Source organism: Malus sylvestris, chromosome 2 (assembly GCF_916048215.2).
Source record: "Malus sylvestris chromosome 2, drMalSylv7.2, whole genome shotgun sequence".
NCBI lineage: Eukaryota > Viridiplantae > Streptophyta > Magnoliopsida > Rosales > Rosaceae > Malus > Malus sylvestris.
Window position 1 is genome coordinate 8989807 of NC_062261.1, and position 13447 is coordinate 9003253.

General features: G+C 38.3%; 1 long non-coding RNA gene across 2 annotated transcripts; it reads right to left on the reverse strand.

Annotated features, from left to right (window-relative positions):
- Positions 1–254: 254 nt before the first annotated feature.
- Positions 255–1291, reverse strand: LOC126612015 (uncharacterized). Of its 2 annotated transcripts, none has more exons than XR_007618945.1 (3): positions 1197–1291; positions 835–932; positions 255–659 (listed from the first exon to the last, which is right to left on the reverse strand). It is a non-coding gene; the product is annotated as an uncharacterized LOC126612015 (long non-coding RNA). The 2 variants fall into 2 exon arrangements; XR_007618946.1 differs by lacking the exon at positions 1197–1291 and adding an exon at positions 1016–1102.
- Positions 1292–13447: the final 12156 nt, after the last annotated feature.

A 13447-nucleotide genomic window follows, 5' to 3' on the forward strand; every position in this document is an offset into this window, starting at 1 on the left:
ACCCGAAAAGCTTCACCTAAAAAGCTTCACCCACAAAGCTTCACCTAAAAAGCTTCACCCAACAAGCTTCACCCAAAAAGCTTCACCTCCAAAGCTTCACCCACAAAGCTTCAACACCAAAGCTTCACCTACAAAGCTTCAACACAAAACCTTGCTCCAAATAAACAAATTTTGTTCACAAAACCCAAGATGCCCTTGAACTTGTACAAAAACACTTGGGTAAACATAAACATTTTTTGTTTTACACCCACAAGGGCCCAAAATTTTCCTTCTTATTTATTCACTTATATATGTTCCCAAACATATTATAATAGATCCAACAACAAGCCAAAGTCCCAAATTTCATAATGGACAAAAGTACAAGCAATTCATCAATAATGAAGGTGCTACAAAAATTGGAATCTGCCCCAAAATAGAAATCCAACCCAAGAGACTTTTTCTCTCTCTCCCTCTTCCGCCTCCTTTCATCTATCAAATTTCTGCAACCTCTGCTCTTCTCCAATGGAGCTGAATTTTGGACACCCTATAGTTCTTGAGCATATGAACAACTTTCAAGAAGGAACCATTTCTGTTTGAGCGACGGAAATTAAAGTGTTGAAGCTCCAAACATGATAGTCGGCTTCTTGCAGATTTCGAAGCTGTTGTGATGTTTCGAAGATCTGGAAATATTTAACCGTTAGTTCATCCTGAATTTTTTATATGTTATGAAAGAGTCGATGAGGAACAACTTCAATGAAGAAAGCATACCGATCTGAACAAGAGAAAATGGAGTTTCGAAGCTCACAACAAATCTGACGGGTTGACAGACAAATAATAACCAGTCATTCATCATACCTGAATTTCTTGAGTTATACAGCTCCGAGGGATCTCAAATTTGGATATGTTGTAGTTCACAAGCTGAGGAACAACTTCAATGAAGAAAGCATACCGATCTGAACAAGAGAAAATGGAGTTTCGAAGCTCACAACAAATCTGACGGGTTGACAGAAAAATAATAACCAGTCATTCATCATACCTGAGTTTCTTGAGTTATACAGCTCCGAGGGATCTCAAATTTGGATATGTTGTAGTTCACAAGCTGAGGAACAACTTCAATGAAGAAAGCATACCGATCTGAACAAGAGAAAATGGAGTTTCGAAGCTCACAACAAATCTGACGGGTTGACAGAAAAATAATAACCAGTCATTCATCATACCTGAGTTTCTTGAGTTATACAGCTCCGAGGGATCTCAAATTTGGATATGTTGTAGTTCACAAGCTGAGGAACAACTTCAATGAAGAAAGCATGCTGATCTGAGCAAGAGAAAATAGAGTTTCAAAGCTCACAACAAATCTGACGGGTTGACAGACAAATGATAAACAGTCACTCATCATACCTGGATTTCTGGAGTTGTACTGCTCCGATGGCTCTCCAATTTGGATATGTTGTAGTTAAGGAATTAACGAACAACTTTCATGAAGACAACTTTGTGATTCGACCTACAGATGATGGTGTTATGTTGAAAAACAATTCCGGTTGTTAGGGGAAATGAAAAACAATTCCACCAAAGAAACATCATTATGATGTTTCATCATTATGGTGTTTTCATCATTATGATGCTTTCATCATTGTGATGCTTCCATCATTGTGATGCTTCCATTATGATGTTAATGCACCAACGGTTACACCTTCTGCAATTCCACTTATTCGGGCCTAGCAACCTTCATCAACAAAATCTATGAAGAAAAAGTCCGGGGCTACCACTTAGAAAACAAAAGAATGAAGTTTTGGTACTTACGACATGGACTATTAGCAAGACACCTCATTCGTCAACTCCCTTGACTAGAGACTTGGGGGACTCCCACCATATGCTACTACGCCTTGGTACTCAAAAGTTCGTGACTACTCAGTGACTTGGATTTTTCAAGTCTCCAACCGAGAAGTTTTCCTCACTCGGGAAATTAAGGGAACACTACCTCAAACTACATGCTTCACTCACAAAGCTTCAACAATACAGGTTTCAACAAAAGCAAAAATTCAAAGAACTTTATGAAGAAGGCTTTGGTGTATTTAACACAATATGGTGAAATGAAGCAAAGCTTATTTATTAATATTTTCGATAAGCCACAAATATGTACATATACATGAGTCAAAATAAACAAACAAAAGGGAGCCTTCACAAAGGTTGCTTAGGGGAAGTCTCAGCAGTCGGTAGAGCCCCAGAAAGAGAAAGCACCGGAGGGTGGTTATCCGGAGCCTCAGTACTTGACAAAACCCCAGAAGGAGGAGGCATTGGAGGTTCATCATTTGAAGCTTCATTACCAGGTACAGCCCCAGAGGACGAAGGCAATAAATGCCTTTGGAACAAACCCACAAACCGCTGATGATCAAGTAAAACCTTACCATCAGATTCCTTCATCTGGTCAAGCTTCCTCTTCATGTTTGTAGCATAGTCATGGGCGAGCCGGTGCAACTGCTTATTCTCATGCTTGAGCCCTCTAATCTCCTGTTTGAGACTCATCACTTCAGCAGCCAATGATTCAACTTGGCGGGTTCTAGCAAATAGGCGTTGGGCCATATTAGACACAGAACCTGCACACTGAACACTAAGAGCCAGAGAGTCCTTAACAGCCAACTCATCAGACCGTTTGGAAAGTAGTCTGTTATCTTTGGGAGTGAGAAGGTTCCTGGCCACCACTGCAGCGGTCATATCATTCTTCATCACAGAATCCCCAACGGTAAGAGGACCAGTAGGGGATATGAAGGATGGGCGCCATATGTTGTCTGGAGAAGGCGTGGCTGTCTCTTCTCCAAGGTTCAAGTCAAAACGACGGTCGGAGGGTCCAGACATTTTCAAATGTGTTGAAGAAGGAAGAGGTCAGACAAATCAAGATCTTAGAAGTGCAAGAAATGAGCTTCTACTGGTAGAGATTCAAGTGTGCTGTGGAACTTAATGCCAGCCTCTATAAAAATCTGTACTCGACGGAGCTTCAGAAATCGAAGAGGCGTTTGCTTTCTCAAAAGCTGGGCTGCTCAGAGACCACGAGGGCCGATCTCAGAAATCGAAGAAGCACCTGCTTTTGCAGCCTCGTCAGCACCTGTCACATGCACAATCAGCTTTGCGGAAATTACGGGCAATCTGTCGAAGATTTCTGGTGAAGTAGAAAGCACGTGAATCTTACTGATCAATCACCGCTCTCCATATGCACCATCAACTCCTCGGGTACCACATATAACTTTGTCAAAGATCTCTGACAAAGTTTAGGCACGAGAATTTCGAAGTGCCAGCTACCCTACTATTACCCATAAGGGTAAAGGAACAGCACCACTGCTTGACAACTGGAAAGTCCCTATGTGTGTCGACCTCCGTGTTTTGTGGCAAGACAGGTTGGCAATAACGACCAACCTTTACTCACATTCGAGAAAAGACTCCCAACATAATTACTTTCTCAAAAACCGGAGTAGCACCGCTTTCCGAATCTCGAGAGTCAGATCCTCGACGGGATTGCTTGTTCGAAAACCGAAGAGGCACAACTCTCAGAACTTCGAGAGCCAGATTTCCTTAGATAAAGCTTGTCTGTAATCTCCACACGTAATATCAGCTTTCCAGATACCACATACCACTTTTTCAAAGTGCTCTGACAAAATTAAAACACGTGAAGCTGGCAGCTCCCACTACATTGCTGTGACCAAGAAGGGTAAAGGAATAGCATTACTACTTGTTATTGGGAAATCCCTATATACATTGACCTCCCTCCTCAACGGACAGGCAAACCTGCAAAAATGCTCAACCCTTTCTCACATTCGAAAAGGCACCCTAAACATAACCTCTCGAAATACTCAGCTTTATTTCCCCCCGATAATACCTCAGCAAATAAGCCACACCAAGAACAAGAGTATCTCATATCATCAGGGTCGAAAGCAAGAGTATCCCATATCATGCTTTCTCCCTGTCTTTGTCTTTGTCTTTGTCCACACCTGCAGGACAAGGAGAAAGAGAGCAGTCAGTCGGAACCTGAAATCAAACCTCCAATTTGGAACTGACTGCCTGGAGCCTTTGCCTGGTTGCTTACTTAGCATTGCTCTCGAGTACTCATCCTCAACTGCTGTCAAGGTCACGAATTCCACCGGCAAATACCTCATGACAGTTGATCAGATATTGGCTCTTTACACTGAAGCTGCCAAGCGTGGATGAGTCACTATGAAGGAATGTTCTGAAGGACCATTTAAATGCAAAGGTTGCACACCACTTCTGCCATGCAAAAGATTGAAGCAGAAGGTTCAACGGTGAGCTGAAACAGATCACTACAGCACGACACCTTTCCATACCACATTCATTATTCCGTCAACAGCAAAAGTATCCCATATCATCAAGGTCGAACGTACTCTAGATTTGATGGACTTGTTTTGACCCTCAGATTTTTGAGTCGGCCTTATACTCTGAAGGGCACCAGAAAACCCTCCAGCACAGTTCAAGAATAAGCATGTGGAAAGTTACTTCTTCAAAAGCAAAAGTATCTCATATCATCTCTTATCCATTTGCTTCTCCTTATCCTGGCAGTTGAATGAGAGACAAGGAGAATGAGAACAATCAACCGGAAGCCGACGTCAAACCTCTGATCCTGGGTTGCTTACTTGGAAGTTTGACTGCTTACCTTGTCTGTCACCTCTTTCGGCAGATCTCCTAGCTCGGCGACTTGGGGGACTCCTACTATAGGGTTTGTATCACACTTGACTAAGCCCGAAACTACAACTAAGCTTCAAGTGAAATTGATACATTACCTTGTGCGTCAACATCAGCTAAGTACACCAATCCCGGATGGAGGAAAGGTACTTCCAGAGAAGGGCAGATGAAGATCAGACCACACTTCGGTACTTAGAAGTTTCGTGATTACTCAAGGGATTGGATCTTGCAAGTCCCCAACCGAGGAGTTTCCCTCACTCGGGAACTTAGGGGAGCACTGTTTGTACCATACTTGACCAATCCCGAAACTACCGAGCACCGGCCAACGCTATACTGTCAAGGACCCAGAAGAGTTCCCCTCCGACCAGGAGGCCAATCACTACTCGACACGTGTCAAGATTAGAAGCCAATCAGAGCGCAGCACGTGTCAACATCAAGAACCAATCATAACATGACACATGTCAATGTGACAAAGCTACAAGTTTTTCTATAAATAGGGGTCATTCCCCCACAATATTGCCTAATGCCATTTTGTGTTAAATCATTCACAAGAACTCACTAAATTGAGAGCTTGATCCTTTGTACTTGTGTAAGCCCTTCACTACTAATAAGAACTCCTCTACTCCGTGGACGTAGCCAATCTGGGTGAACCACGTACATCCTGTGTTTGCTTCTCTGTCTCTATTCATTTACGTACTTATCCTCACTAGTGACTGAAGCAACCAAGCAACCAAGCGAAGGTCACAAAACCTGACACTTTCTGTTGTACCAAAGTCCTCGCTGATTTTGTGCATCAACAAAAGTCATGCATGACTTTCTGGCACCCGAGGAATTTGAATCATTTATGTATATTTTTTTTAAGTTTTCTATTATTTCTCTTACCATTACAATAATTATCATATTCATGTTCTTCAAAATATATTTCTCCGTGCAAAATCTATTATAATTCGTATATGAACACTTGCAATGAACGATTTAAAAACTAAATTTAAAGATATTTGAACCTTTTTTTTTTGTTAATTTTTCTTTCATCTAAATCTAAATGAGATTTTAATATAATCATCTTTGTCAACTAACAGAGGGTGAGAGAGTATTTAACAAAACAAAATTTGTTATTTTTTGTATAAGCCTCACCTACAGGTGATTTTAACGTCTCTAATTTAAAAAAAAAAATACACCGAATATACATTTTAACATCTAATGTTTTTCAATTTTTTTTTTTACTTTTCGGCTTAAATATTCTACTAAATTACTAAATATTTTATGAAAATAAAAAAAAATGATTTTGTTTCAAAAAACATGGGTGTTAAGCGGGCTTGGCGCACTCAAAATGAGGCAACCTCAGCTTACGCATAATGAGGTGAACCATGGCACAAAAAACAAGGTGGGCTCTGCTTATAGAAAACAGGGCGAGCTTCTAGCATGCAAAACAAGATGAGCTCTGCGCACGAAAAACGAAGCTAGCTCCGTGCATGCCAAAATGACGTGGGCTCTGTGGACGTAAAAAGGGGTGTGGTTCTGGCACACAAAACGATGTGGACACCCCAGGAATTTGAATCATTTTTGCACATTTTTGTTAATTTTTCTTTTTTTTTCTCTTACCACTACAACAAATTATCATATTCATGTTCTTCAAATATATTTTTCCGTGCAAACCCTGTTACAATTCGTATTTGAATACTTGTAATCAACGATTTAAAAACTCAATTTAAAGATATTTGGACTTTTTTTTTTGTTAATTTTTCTTTCATCTAAATCTAAACTATATATTAATAGAACCCTCTGTGTCAACTAAAAATGGGTAAAAGAGTATTTAACAAAACAAAATTTTGTTATTTTTTTTAAGCCCCACCTACATATGATTTTAACATATTTAATTTTTTTTAAATAAAAAACTATACATGGAATATACTACCCCATGCATGATGCATTTCTCTTCACTGTGCCTTGTCTCTTCCTCTAAATCTCTACTTACGGTTCGTAATTTCTTCCACTTTTCTGTTCAATACGTAAACGTTCATTTAATTAGCTTTTGTAATTTCAACGAGACCAATTAGTTCTAGAAGAACTTAATTTCATTTAGGAGTAGTACTTCAATTCAATCATGCGTTATTATCTAAGAGAGTTAAAAAGCATTGCAGTGTGTAATCGATTGTGAAAACATTTTATCTTTCATGGCATGGTTAATTTCTCTTATACGTCAATTAATAACTCTTTGGTTTATGGTTTTTCACTTTTTTTTTCCTTGAAATGTCACTAAAGTATATAAGAGAAATGAGGGATGAATGAATGAAAACAAAATCTTGACGTGAAAACAACTCAAAATAGATATTCGTTTTTATTTTTATTTTTACTGTTCATTATATATGTGTGTTTTTTCTCATACATTTCTCTCACCATTCTTCATCCCTTAGTTTCCTTTTGTATTTTTTCACTATTACTAAAAATCAAATGATTATCATTATATATGTGTGTTTTTTCTTATACATTTCTCTCACCATTCTTCATCCCTTAGTTACCTTTTGTATTTTTTCACTATTACTAAAAATTAAATGATTATCAAACCATCATTTAAGTTGCCCCCATGTCGCACCTTTTCTTGTCGATCTTATACATATATGGGCTTAATTTGAAGTCCGTGGAACTTAGAAATATGACCAGAAAAAAAGAAGAAATTAAATTGACAATCAATAGTGTGGGAAACTAAATTGACAGTCAATTAGCTAGTTAATCACCACCAGATTCATGAATTCATGGTCATCTAACTCCTTACGCCGCCCACTTGGAATTAATCTATCCCGGGTGTGACTTGGACACAACTAGCTACAAGCTACGTACGTGTTCAGATTTCAGAGAAACGGAATACAATTTACAATCCTATTTTGTTTTCCAAGTTGCATTAGATCACGTGCACAACAAATTTGTTGTAAGTTTTCCAATTGTTGTGGTTGGAAGCAAACCATTTAAGTCATTTTAATTTTATAGGTTTTTCTGATGTGAGATTCTTATGAAGTTGCAGGTGGTCTTCCTTGGTGTCCTAGTCCACCACTGAGATTAGGGAAACGGTGGATTCTATTATTGGATTAGTGTAGATTTTGCTTGTGCCGCGTTTGGCAGATGATATGGTCTTGCCTTTGAGCGACGACTTGATGTGATCTCGTCTTTAAGTGATGATTATGTGATCTCGCCTTTCAGCGGTGACTTAATGTGGTCCCGTCTTTGAACGACGACTTAATGTGGTCTCGCCTTCGAGCGATGATTATGTGGTCGCGTCTTTCAACGGTGACTTTATGTGGTCTCGCTTTCCAGCAATGACATTGTATGACCTTGCTCATCAAAGAAAATCGGTGTGTGCATTGGTATAGGTTTGTTGCGTTTATCCTTCTTGTGACAAATTTGTATTGGTGCTCCTGTGCTTGTGGTAGCCGTGTAAAGGTTTTTAATTGATCGTTTGTCTGTGCAAATTCACTCCAGATCAATGTGTTGGTCACTGGAGCATTGTACTCAATTTCCACCCTTATGTTTGTTTGTGATGATCAATACTATCCTTTCTTGTCAAAAAAAAAAAAAAAAACATGTACGTGCTATTTGACAATAACTTACTTTACTACCTAAAGGAACGAACTCAGGATTTCGAAACTGATTGGGTTGTTGAACTTATGAACTAACAAGTCGAAAATATGTTAAATGTGATGAATGATATTTTCAAAGTCAATGAATTATAGTCCGAATACATGAAAGATGTAGCTAGATTTGTTGGTTCTGGAGGTGTGCTTTTGGCTGAAGCTTCTGCTCTCAGATGGAGCCTAATCCGTGTTAGCAGACACGAGTGTGCTTGGGGAAGAGGATTTCCAAGCTTTTGGTGCACTATAAGTGCTGGGAAGTAGTGTAGCTGATCTTTGGTGCGGCCACCGTTGGTGGTATCCCTTCCGTGTTGTGTGGGAGGAGTGGGACACAATGGAGCCAGGTGCACATGGAAAAATTCTGGGTGCGGCCATCGTTGGTGGTGGCCCATCCGTGTTGTGTGAGAGGAGGGTGGGACACAATGGAGTCGGGTGGACATGGAAAAAGAGAACATGGGGTAGGGATGAGTGGTCCAGTCCGAATATTCAAGAATTTCTCGTATTTCAAGACAAAGGCATAAAATCAAACAACACACTTTGGAGCAATTTTTCGAGAATGCTGCTAAACTCATTCTATTATCTTTTTTTTTTAGTCATCTATTACTGAAAATGTTAATGACATATTTATCATTTTAAAATAAAATTTTTATTTACCAAAAAAAAACCTTCCAAGAAATTATACTCACATGGCGTGCTAAGTGTTAGGTTATCTCCAATGGAGAAATCGCTTGATTTGACTAGAAACTCATCTTCAACTGTTGACTCAGCTATAAACTTATGGAGTCCATCACACCATTATTTGGCCAAAGACGCATCAGGTTGACCAAATGTAGTCCTCCTATTAGCCTCTTTTTTTTTTTTGTGGCCCAGCTCCTCAAATTCAACGGTGAAATTATTCTATGGTCTAGTGGTATTTTTCTTCATTTGTAAGTGAGAGGTCTTAGGTTTAATTCTCACAAAGGCGAGTTTGAACCACATTATTGCAGGCCAAGTCCACATCCTCCCCTTAATATAGATAATATCGTTTGTTCAAAAAAAAAAAATTAAGTATAAATTTAGGGAATTGTTATTAGCATTCCAAAAATCTCAAGATCCTAATGGGAATCAGATGAAGTTTTTCAAGAACCTTGTTTGATGAGAAAGGTGGGAAATTGTGGTGTTAATGACACGTGAGGAGTCCACAGAATCTTTCTCTAGTTTTCACTTTACGATGGAAGATTGTCAGGAATTCACCTAGTCTATCAACAAAGGCAATTTAGGTGCAGAGGTTTCCAGGCCGAGGTGCTTAAGAGCAAGTCCACCCTTGCATGTTGCTCGGGGGACAGCCTCCTTCCAAGGGCCTGAGGGCCGGTTGAAATGGGTCCAGCCATGAAGGGCCCGAGTGAGGGTGGGAGCCCGAGCGAGGGGGGGTGGGGAGTCGACGGGCTGTGGCCCGATGGCTTTGTAATTTTTTTTTTTTTTTGTGTCAGAGAGAGAGAGAGAGAGAGAGAGAGAAGGGGGGACCGGAGCTGGGTTCGTCGCAGGGGAAGTGGGTGCGGAAGGGAAGTGGGTCGTCGTAGGGGGGAAGGCAGGGTGGGTTGTCGCCGGGGGGAGGGGGGGGGGCAGGAGCTGGGGTCGTCGCAGGGGAAGTGGGTGCGGAAGGGAAGTGGGTCGTCGTGCGGGGGGGGGGGGGGGAAGGCAGGGTGGGGGAGGAGGTAGCTGGGTTCTGGTTTTTGCAGGGGGTTCTCGGGGGTGGGAGGAGAGGTGGAAGAAATGGGTTCGGGTTTTTTTTTTTTTAATTTTTTTTAATTGGATTAATATTATAATATTTTTAATGTATAAACTATTATTTAAACAAACAAAAATTATTATTTTAATTGCCTATTGCCAGAGGGGAGGGCTTCAAGGGTGGAGATGCAAATGGCAATTACTGTTCATTAATGACAATTACTATTCATTGGTGGCAGTTACTGTTCAATATGGTGGATTCAATAGTAGATTACCAAGGGGGATGGCTCTATGGGTGGAGTTGCTCTAACTAGAACTATCTACTCAGTCACTCTTATAACACTGAGAGTACAGAAGCAACTATAATAGGAGAAATCTTTTATTATTGTTCGCCTCTTTCCTAAGATGGACATCTTCTTCATGTTTCCTTGTGAATATTCCATCCTTTATAAAGTTTTGTTCCTTATTCAAAATATGTTGGCAAGAGATATAAACAACCATAAGTATCATACAAGATGAATATGTAAAATTGAGGGACTTGGATTGTCTGCCCTCCCATTTCGGTGTCCTCCCTGTGCTCTCCTGTTTTGTGTGCTCACGGTTAAGCCACGTCAACATTTAATATTGTTTTTTTATAAAAATAATAAAACAAAAAGAAATAATAATATAAAATGTTGACGTAGCTTAACCGTGACCACACAAACAGAAAGGCACGAGAAGGGCACCAAAATGGAAGGGCGGACAATCCAAATCCAAAATTGAGAGGGTACTACCTGCTCAACATTACAGTACGAGCAAGTCAAACTTCTGCAATAACCAAATGGAGGCAGTCAGCAAATATATATATATATATGTGAAATACCACGACTTATCTAGCTCTTTTACTCATCTTTTTCATTCAATCTTGTATTTAAAAGGAATTGGTTGCCTTAACACGAGTTTAACTCCATTTCCCCTACCTATTTTATGTTGAAACAAACACAGTTAAGATGAAACACACGGAATAATGTGTAAACACCAAATCATCACTTTGAAATGTACAATAAAATGATACTGCTCTGATAACTTAAAAGTAATTGTATACCTAACAGACGTTCCAAAATTGACAACCCCACCCTTAGTTGCCAAAATTGACAACAACTTCAAATCTTTTTTAATTAATTATTAAATGTAATTTATTGTTGTTTTTTCTTTTAAAACATTTATTATAATAGTTTAATATAATAAAATATTAATTTAATTTGACATATCGGGTGAAGATCAAAACTTTAAAAGATGTCAAAGTACCACATAAGCTATCAAATTTAAATTTTTTGTGTAAAATTTGACATTTCCTTTAGGTAAATTAAAATTTACACCCTCAAGTTTGGATACAATTATAACCTCATACAACATTATTAAAACATTTTAATCTCCTAAAATTAATAATATTTCACTTAACTTTCATACAAGTATTAATTAATCCGTTAAATTAACCGTAAGTGATAACGTGACAAAAAAAAATTTAAACATTAAAAAGTCAATTTAAAAACTAAACTAAATTAAAACAGAGTGAACCCTACCCACCTTCTCTCCAGAGCAGTATATAGCTTTTCATTTCTGGCTTACTCCACGCCCATTTCCATATCCATTCGGTAAGGAGTTTTTAGGAAATACCATCAATGCCACCTGCCTTTGTTTGCAAAGCGAGCATGTGCGGTGACTTTGACTCGAATGTTGCAGCTTAGGATGTAATTGATGGAGCAGTTTAGGATATTTTAAAACATGTTATATGAGGTTGCAAATGACTTTGAATGTGAATCGAATGAATTCATAAAATAATAAAAAATGTATAATATTGAAATGTTCTAAAAGATGTTGTATAAAATTAAAATTATTGAAAGAGTTACGTTTTACCCGGAAAATTATTATTTCCAAATAGGTAAGAAAATAAGACAATGAAATCGACTTAGTAGCACTCTAAATTATTAAAGAGTTACGTTTAGCACATTCTGTTGAAGATGATACACGAGTATGGTTCATTGAATACCCTCCATTTAGACACGTGTATGATTAAACTTTGCTCTAAAACGTCGTTTGCTTGTCCATTACCATAAATCAACTCCAATTACAATTTTTTTGTTTGCCTTTTTATGAAGTTCTAGCTTTTGCAGAAATTTACCCGGAAAATTATTATTTCCAAATAGGTGAGAAAATAAGACAATGAAATCGACTTAGTAGCACTCTAAATTATTATAGAGTTACGTTTAGCACATTCCGTTGAAGATGATACACGAGTATGGTTCATTTAAAAATAATTTTGCCTGGACGGACTATGTTTAGAAATTTCAATTGGAGATGACCTTAATACCCTCCATTTAGATACGTGTATGATTAAACTTTGCTCTAAAACGTCAATTGAAGATGATTCCACTCTGGTGCAGAATCTTTATCATTATCCACTTTAATATAAATCTTCTGTGAAATTTTCCATGAACTCTGTGGAAACCTTGTGTCGAGAATTCTAACAACTCACTCAATATTGTGTTCGCCTTCCTCCACTTTGGTTCCTTGGCAACCAAAGAATATGAAACCAGTAAATGCAAGTATTGGAAAACCAAAACCACCAGATCCTATTGCAATGACCGATACAAATACAAATCCTGACAAGGACTTTTCATTGTATTGGAATGTTCATTAAGGCGAAAGTGATCGCCGATTTTTCACTATGATGTTTTAGGTCTTTGGAGGACATTTTACAAAAGAATAAATTTGTCAATAAAATTATTATTTTTAAATAGGTGAGAAAATAAGACAATGAAATTGACTTAGTAGCACTCTAAATTATTGAAAGAGTTACATTTAGCCCATTATGTTGAAGATGATACACGAGTATGGCTCATTTAAAAATAATTTTGTCTGGACGGACTATGGACTGGTTTGGTATTGCTGTGCTTTGAAAAAAAACTGCTGTGAGAATAAACGGCTGTGAAATAAATCAGCAGTGTTTGGTAAATTTTTTTGTAAAAGTGCTTTTGGAAAAAAAAAACAGTCTAATAGTAAGTCTTTTCATTAAAGAAGCACTGTAGCTCCGTGTGCTTTGAAAAAAAACCAGTTTTTCAAAGCTGCAAATAGCAGCTTCAATTTTTTCCTTTGATTTCAGCTTATCCTCACAGCAGCTTTCAATATAAACCTTTTTTTTTTGTTTACCAAACACCTAAAACCCTCACAAGCTTTTTTTCATGGATGTTTTTTTTTAAGCACCTCACTCCCAAAGTCTATGTTTAGCCATTTCCAATTGGAGATGACCTTAATACCCTCCATTTAGACACGTGTATGATTAAACTTTGCTCTAAAACGTCGTTTGCTTGTCCTTTACCATAAATCAAATCGAATTACAATTTATTTGTTTGCGTTTTTATGAAGTTCTAGCTTTGCAGAAATTTACCCGGAAAAGAAAACGCCGAACAGAA